This window comes from Neovison vison, chromosome 2 (genome assembly GCF_020171115.1).
Source record: "Neovison vison isolate M4711 chromosome 2, ASM_NN_V1, whole genome shotgun sequence".
In the NCBI taxonomy this organism is placed as follows: Eukaryota; Metazoa; Chordata; class Mammalia; order Carnivora; family Mustelidae; genus Neogale; species Neogale vison.
Window position 1 is genome coordinate 191496726 of NC_058092.1, and position 8689 is coordinate 191505414.

Sequence of the window (8689 nt, forward strand, 5' to 3'; positions counted from 1 at the left end):
ACTGTTAGGATCTGCCCAATACCCTCCCCACTACTCCCTCCCCTCACCTCCACCTGACAAACCCTCCAACCCTCTCCTGTGTTCCTGCAGTGCTCTGTGCACCACCCTCACCAGAAGACTCTCCAGCTGTGAGGTCACTGGCAGGTTCTGTGTTGGGACCCCTCATGGGGCTGTGAGCACCAGGGGATGGGGCCATGGCCACTTCATGCTCCCATCTCCAGTGCTTAGAACAGTGCTGTGTAGGTTCCTGATAGCAAATGAATGCCATTGTTATATGGTGGGTCGTGGGAGGGGGTGGTGAGCAAGAGGAAGGAGCCCCTGAGTCTGGGGTTTCTGGCTTGAATGGAGTTGAGACTTCATTGAGGCCATTGTAAGGAAGGTCTGGTTGTACTGGAGTTATTGGGCTTATGAGCTCTTTGGATTGGGAGGGCCTGGGTAGACTCTGGAGAGCAGGTCCCCCAACCCTCTCCCCCTTTTAAAAAAGATTTTAGTTCTTTATTTGAGAGAGTGTGTGTGCACACACATGAGCAGGGGGAGGGGCAGAGGGAGAGGGAGAAGCAGACTCTCCACTGAGTGGGGAGCCCAAAAAAGGGCTCGATTCTAGGAGCCCAAGACCTGAGCTGAAGGCAGATGCCTAACCAACCGAGCCACCCAGGTGTGACAGAGGTCAGGTTCCTTGCCCCAACACTTGGCAGTTAGCACAGGAGAGCAAGTCCCCGTGCCCTGCCCCTTCTGCTGCCCTCCGAGTGAGTCCCTGCAGCTCTGGGGCTCAGCGCACCATCTGCCTCTGGCGGTGGTGGAGGAGTTGGCAGGTTCTCATAGCCTTTCTTTCCTCCAAGGTTGTGTTGTGCCCTACATGAGAGAGGCTTCACCTAGATCCACCAGTCCTGCAGCAAACTAGCACTGTGCCCCAGTTGGGCTGGTTGGGGGGGGGCGGTGGACATGATTCCCAGTAAGAAGCACCTGCCACCATTCAGAAATCACAGTGAGGGTCTTCAGTGCCCACTAGGGAACAGCGGGAATGAAAAGTCATCTCTACCTGTCTCAAATCTGAAGTTGGCCACAATCCTCTAGGAAAGGATGACTTCTGATCGTGACAACAGTTTAATTGGCTCTGTACCAAAGGGTCCCAGGGAGGAAGGGAGCAGGAGAGGATAGAGTCAGGCTTCATGCCCTGGCTTAGGTACCTTGCTCCCACCCAACCACATGTGTGTGTGGATGCCCCCTCCATCTTTGGAGGGGCTCTGCATTACTCCTCTCTCCTGTGTCTTGCAAATTCTCTTATCTCCTCCATCTCCTGACTCTGACTGGAGGTGGCTTTCATCTCTGCCCGTTTTCTGCTGGCTCTGCACAGGGAGGGGGGGCTCTGCTCTGGGGAGAGCCGAGGTGGGGAGCACCAGGGATCGTGGAGTGGGGAGGAGCAGGGGGGCTCTTGGTCTAGTCTGGGGCTGATTGCTTCTAAAGCAGCAGCAATCAACCACGCCTCACCCCTGTGAGAATTCATTCCTTTCCCAAGCTCCCCTTCAGATAGGTGAGAAATGTGTGTGCCTCCTATTAACATGAGCATGACCCCGTTTCTTGTGAGATGAAGACCCCAGTCTGATTATGCTCAGGGAGCGTCCCCACCTGCCTGCGCTGGGCGGCGTGACCATGGCTCACTCGTGTTAACTGGCAGATGAACGGTCCCAGGTCTGAAATGTCTCTGTAATCAGCAGACAAGCCCACATTTCTCCTGGCTGCAGGACAGGGTCAGGAAGAAGTTCTCGTTTGCCTCACCATAGCTAGTTATATGTGCCCAGCAGTGCTGGAAGTGAAAGGGGAAGCTATACATGGGAGCCACCAGAAGAGCGCTGGGTGGCCCAGGTCCAGCCTGCTGCTTGCTAGCTGTGTGTTTGGGGCTGAGTCCCTTCCCCTCTGATAGTGGAGGGCTGGCCCATTGGATCTAGAAGGGCTTTTGAGTCCGATTCTTGATGATTTCAGGCTATCACAGAGTATAAGCTTAGAACCTCATAAAAACTGGGTTCCACCTAGATGTCTATCAACAGATGAATAGATAAAGAAGATGTGGTAGAATGTTACTCAGCCATCCAAAAAATGAAATCTTGCCATTTGCAAAAATGTGGATGGAGCTAGAGAGTATTATGCTAAGTGAAATATGTCAGAGAAAGACCAATACCATAAGATCTTACTCATATGTGGACTTTAAGAAATAAAACAGATGAATATAGGGGAAAGGAAGGAAAAAAAAGATGAAAATTGAGAGGGAGGCAAACCATAAGAGATGCTGAACTCTAGGAAACAAACAGGGATGCTAGAGGGAAGGGGTAGGGGTGGTGGGTGGGTGGTGGGGGGATGGTGGGATGGCATAACTGGGTGACAGACATTAAGGAGGATATGTGATGTAATGAGCACTGGGTGTTATATGCAGCTGATGAATCACTAAATTCTACCTCTGAAACTAATAAAAAAAATAAAAAAAAACTGGACTCTAAGATTTTCAATGTTAGAGGAGGGGTCTAGAAGGTTCTCTAGAAAACCGAGTGAAGAAGCCAGATCAGTAGGTGGATAAAGGCCTTCCCCCAAGATATGATGCTGCTGAAGACCCCAGAAGAGGTTCTCTTCCTGGCAAGTCAATGCCCAGCCTGTCTTGTGTGTCTCATGGGAGGCCAAGGAGGGTGTCTGGGACCGAGGAGGGGACAGTGTGTATGTTCCTTTGTTCAGAAACTCCTGTGCTCATCACGTTTACTGGGTGTCTTCTGTGATCAGGCAGCATGGGAAAGTGGAAAGAAGGCTGTGGTTATATGGGGCTTAGCCTCTTACTTGTGACCTGGGCAAAGAGCTCTGGCCGCTTGGAGGTGCCTGTGCATTTTGCCTGCCTTTGCTGCCAGTGAGAGGATGCCCTGAGATGCTTTTTGTGCTGTGGAGCAGCCGTCACCCCACTCCATTCCCTTCTCCATCCTCCGTGTGCCCTGCAGTGTACCAGGCATCATGGCGGTCACTGAGGCCATTCAGAAACTGCCGTTGTCCTTAAGTGCTGCAGATCTGGGGTGGGGCAGCCAGAGGCATGGCCAGAAATGACTTTGATACAGAGTAGGGACCAGCAGCCCACCGTCCGGGGACTGGCGAGTGTGACCAGAAGCAGTTTCATGTGATGGCACGGAGTTGAGTCTGGAGTGGGTTATCACTGGGTGGAGAAGGGAGGAAAGTCATCACAGGGGCAGGGAGCAGCTTGAGTTACCGCATGGAGGCGCAGGAGAAGAGAGAGAAGGAAGCCCGTGTGGTGGGGTGTGAGAAGGCCAGCGCGCTCTGCAAGGTGGTGCTTCTGTGCAGGCCCTGGGACAGGGGCTCTCAGACCACTCAGTGTGGCTGTCCTCAGGGAGCTGTCCTAGGCCCCGGCGCACAGAACAGCAGTCTCGGGTGGTATTTCCTCTCCCCTTTATTCTCCGGTACTAGACACTGGACTCCACTAGTCCAGGTTTCTGTTCTCTATTATTTTGCTTTTCCTTGGCTTATAAGTAGGTGGAACGCTGCCATTCGCTTGGTCTTGGAATCATTTGCCCTGTCCTCTCAAACTAGTAAACCGCCCCAGCCCCAGTCTTCCTGCCACTGTGTGTGTGTGAGTGAACCTACAGGTAGGTTCCTAGAAGGTGGTAAGAAGGAGAAGGAAAGAGGTGGCAGGAGAAGGGGTTGGTGAGGGAAGTGAGGGCCAGCCTGTGAAGGCCTTGAACCCCCTGGCCATGGTGGTAAGTTGCTGATGGCTTTAGGTCAGGGAGTGACTTGATCAGATCTATTTCAGGAAAATCAGTCCCGGCAGCATGTAAAGAATAGAGTAGAGCATGAGGCCAGAACAGGACTAGGAAGCTGTGGAGTGAACAAAGGAGAGGAAATGATGGGAGCCTGATCCAGAGTGTGGCACTGAGGACAAGGACAAGGACAGGGGACAGGTAGACTGGCAGGGCCTGGTGACTGACAGATGGATGGGCAGGAGGAGGCCTAGCAAAAGGAGCCAGTCTGGGACCCCCTCCCCCAAATTGCCCCAGGGTGCTGGCAAGTGCCAGGAGGCTAGTGACATCACTCACTGGGATAGGGACCCCTGGAGCTAGACCACATCTGGGAGCCAGGGAGGGGGATGCGTCACCTCCGTGGTGTTTGTGAGGTAAAACTACATACTGTACATTTTATATCCTACTCCGGCTGGAGCCAGGCTCCCTTGGGAAAGACTGCTTCCTGGGCTTATTCCCCCTCCCCTTTCCCTTCTCCTTCCCTTCCTCCCTGGTACATTTTTTCAATGTCCTCCCTTCCTGTTTCTCAGACATCTCTGGATGAGCTGCTGGGGAAGAGGAGCTGTGGAATAATGTCCAATCAGGGAAAGATTCCTAACCCAAGATTATAATCAAGGCTTCTCCCCATGCCTCTCACATGGTAAGAAGCCAGACTCCATAGCTTAGCTAGAAGCAAGTTTAGTACTTCCCACCAGCAGCAGCCTATGGACCAGATTCCTGCCAGGGCTTCCCAAGCACAATCTCTTCCCTGATGGGAGCGATCTGTCTGCGCCTCACTCTTTTCTCCGAATAAGTAAGACCTGTGTTGCTGAAGCCTGTGATTGGCAACCAAGTGCACTTAACATGCACCCTGGTTTCAGTGGCTGACTGTCCGCTGTCGATCGACTGCATTTTATTCACCTGCCTCACCTGCACCATGACCTCTTCTGGGAGCCCTGGGTTAGGGCTGTGTCCTCACCTCTCATGTGGAAGTAGGAACCCTGGCAGGCGACCTTTCTCTGAGCACCTGTTCTGTGCAATGCCCTGGGCTTTCTGGGGATGTGCCACGGACCCTAGTGAGGCTCAGGGACCCCAATCATGTCTTTGGCCCTTAGTCACTGGAGCTCAGAGATGGGGGCCATTGTCCTTGACTGCGTGTATCCATGAGCAGAATGGAGAAGGTTATAAAAGGCTCCTTGCATCCTTGCTAATTTTTAGGCTGCTTTCACGGCCCCTGTTTGGCTTCTCAGCTCTTTCATCGATGGTGTAACTAATTCTTTATATTTATTAAATTCCCTCTGTTTGAAATTCAAAGAGTGTTCTTGTTTTCTGACCAGATACTGACTGATACAGCTGTTTGATGAGAGTGGAATATCTAGAAGGCAAGCGGGTGTGGTACAGAGACTAATATCTCTCCCAAGATGCCCATGTCCTACTCTCCAGAACCTGTGAGTGTGTTACCTCACATGGCACAAGGCACAGGCTTATCCTCAGTTACTCAGGAGGTTATCTTGGATTATCTGAGCAGGGTCCGTGTAAGTGCAGGGTCTCTGTGAGAGCGAGGCAGAAGAAGAGAGTCAGGGAGAGGGGGTGTGATGTTGGAAATCGTGCTTGGATTGCTGACTGCAGGATGAAGGAAGGGCCACAGACTGAGGAATGCAGGCCGCCTCCAGATGCAGAGGAAGGCAAGGGAACAGATTCTCCCTTGGAGCTTTTAGAAGGAACTCAGTCCACCAATGCCTTGATTTTAGCCCAGTGAAAACCATGTCAGACTTTTGACCTCTGGAACTACAAGATAGTGGATTTACGTTGTGTTAAGTCAATAAGTTTGTGGTACTTTATTATAACAGCAGTAGGAAACTGATATAGGGGCCAGGATTTAAGATGCTGTAAATCACACAACGGAGTCTGGATCTTGTTCTACAGGACGGAAGGCTTATCACTGCTTAGGAGCCCGTGTGTGCTAAGCGTATGAACTCTGGAATCAGGCCATGTGGGTGTGAATACCAGCCTTGTCAGTGACCAGCTTTGTTAAGCAAATGTCTTAACTTCCCTGAGCTGCAGTATTTCCATCTTCAGAATGGGGGAATAGTAGTTCTTATCTCATCAGGCTAGTGTCAGGATTAAATGAGATGATGCATGTCGGGTGTTTGGCACGGCATAAGCTGGGAAAGCAATTGTTATCCTTACTTGTTTTGCAACCTTGGACTAGACAGTGTCTCACGGGGAGACTTGATCTCTACATCTGTCAAGAGGAGGTAACGGGAAGCCCCTTATCCTCCAGACCCCACAGGAATAAGTGGATTTTGTGATAGGATGAATGGGAGAAGGAGCACCCCTGTGAGCCTTGCAGGTGGTTCTCCACCTGCCCATGGAAGAGGCAGGTAACTGTTCACCCTCCCCACCCAGCCCCTGCTTTACCAAAACTGTAAGTGTGCCTGGATCCCTGTGCCCCTGAAGGGCTGTCCTGGTTTTTGCTCCCCTGCACTGTGCTTCGGGCATAAGCTATTTTAGTTACAAATTCCTTGAAATGCTATACCTACTTGCCCACCCGGACTGACCTCCCTAGGTCCAGCTGCCAGGTATTGATTCTCCCTTTAAATATTACTGCAGCCCAGGAGCATGTATGGATTAATTGACGAGGCTAGGCTTGTACCTGCACACTTCATTAACAGCTGCTACTAATTAGTGGAGTAGTCATTAAGAGACCTATGGGGTTTTGAGGATAATAGTTTTATTTTTTTTTCCATGACTTTTAGGCATATAATGAATGGGGGTGTAAAACACTGTGGTCCTAGGTTGGGATGTCAGTCAGAGGGTGGTCTGTGTTCAGGACTTGCCCCCCAGGAGCACAACAGAAACTACAAAATTACTAGAATGGGACCAGTGTCAGGAAGGCTTTCGAGTCATCTGGTCTACCATGTTTGTCTGCTGGGGCTGGGAGAGGGGCAGGGCCTTATTCTCAAGGTCACACAGGGACAGGGAATCAAGAGCTGGGATGAGCACCCAGCTTGATGAAGATTAAAGTGTGTGAATTTGGATGACTTATTGACCCTTTTGGAACTTCATTCTTGCTGGATCAAGTGCGTTGGATCATGTGTGTAGAAGGCTGAGCCTAGGTTGAGCACAGAGTGCGTCCTCAATGGATGGTGGCCATTGTACCCTGCGCTCCTTAGGAAGGTGTATCTTGGCTCAGTCACTGTGCTTTTCTCAAGCTGGCTGCAATTACTCACTGAGCATACATTGAGATGCGTTATAGCAAAGCAATAGAGAGGCTTGACTTACTATTTCCTTCTTGTTTTAGAGATAATGATAATAGTAATTTGAATCACTAACCTTCCCTGTAAGCTTACTGCATGTCAGAAGGTACTATTCTGAGTGCTTTACATGGATTAATTCATTTTATCCTCTTGACAGCCCTATGAGGTAGGTGATTTTATTGTTTCCTATTTCATAGAAGTGGAAATGAATGTACCAAACTTGCTTGTGGTCACACAAAAATGAGGTGTTGCTGGGCCCAGTATTCTAGCCCCAGAATTCGTCAGCCTCTTAGAGAGGTCCATTTTCTGCTAGGGGAAACCCCTGCACTGCCCCCCACCCCCACCGTCTCCCTGGTGCATGCCACATGGGTAGTAGCTGTGTTTGCATTCTCCAGACTTCAGCTGATTAGCCCGGGGTGGGCAACTGAAGCAGAGGCTGCCCTACACTATATGTTCTGGGTGGTCTGGCTCAAAAGCAAGGGCGGGGCCAGCCTGTCTCCTCCCTGAAATAGGATGAGCCTAGGAGTGGGAGGAACTAATGAGCTAGACTTAGAGCTGGAGACCCCTGATGGTCATCGGCTGTGAGTGACCACGGAACTGGCCAACCAAGAGGGAGGATGGAAAGGTGCATGGATGCCATGAGAGAGACCACTAGTTATGGAGGGGTGCCTTGGTGCCTGAGAGCCTCATAGTTTTGGTTCCCATAAAACCTGGCTTCTGCTGGCCTTCTGTTTCGGGATTCTGACAAGGACCTGCTTTGGACTGAATTCCCCTTTTGCAGACTCTCCTTGAGCTAGTGCCCCTCTGCTCCTCACAAACTCTAGCATGAATGATTCTCTAACCAGATCTATAGGGCGCTGCTGAGGTCAGGTGGGACTCAACCCCCATCTGCTAAGCCAGCCTCCTGCACAAGACCAGTATCCCAAAACAACATGACAGGGATCTGTGAGGAAAGGCCTCTGGAGACGGGGCCCAGTTGGAGATAAACGTCTGTGATAGGATAAGGGCAGGCTGCTGATTCGTGATGGTGGCGGGGCATCAGGAGACGAAGGTGTTTTTCTTTCTCATCTTACAGTTCCAGGTGAGTGGCCCAGATTGGCACAGCAGCTGAGTCTCACAGCCATTTAGGGACTGGGTTCCTCCGAGCCATAACCCACCACCCCTGTGAGCCTTGTTGTAGTCTCAGTGGTTAGAGCTGGGAGCTGCCATGCCTGGCTGTGGTCAGAGCTGCAAGAAAGCTCAGAGTGGGGACACCGGCTCTCTTATGTCACTTTTCCTCCACTTCCGGGGGTGTGAACTTAGCGCATGGCCCCACCTAACTGCAAGGAAGGCTGGAACAGCTGGTTTTAATCTGGGGTCATCAAGAGACAGAGAGAAAATATTTTGGGGTTTGTGAGCCATATGCCATGCTGCAAGCACCCGACTCCACTCTTGTGTCTTGAAAGCAGCTGTAGACAATATGCAAATGAACAGGTGTGTCTGTCTCAATAAAACTTTATTCATGGACACTGAAATTTGAATTTCGGATAATGCTCATGTGTCCTAAATATTTTTCTTTTTATTTTTTTCAATCATTGAGAAATGTAGAAGCCACTGTGAGTTCACAGGCCATTTGAAAATAGGCAGTGGTCTGATCTGGATGGTCACCTCAGACCTGGCCGTGTTTTG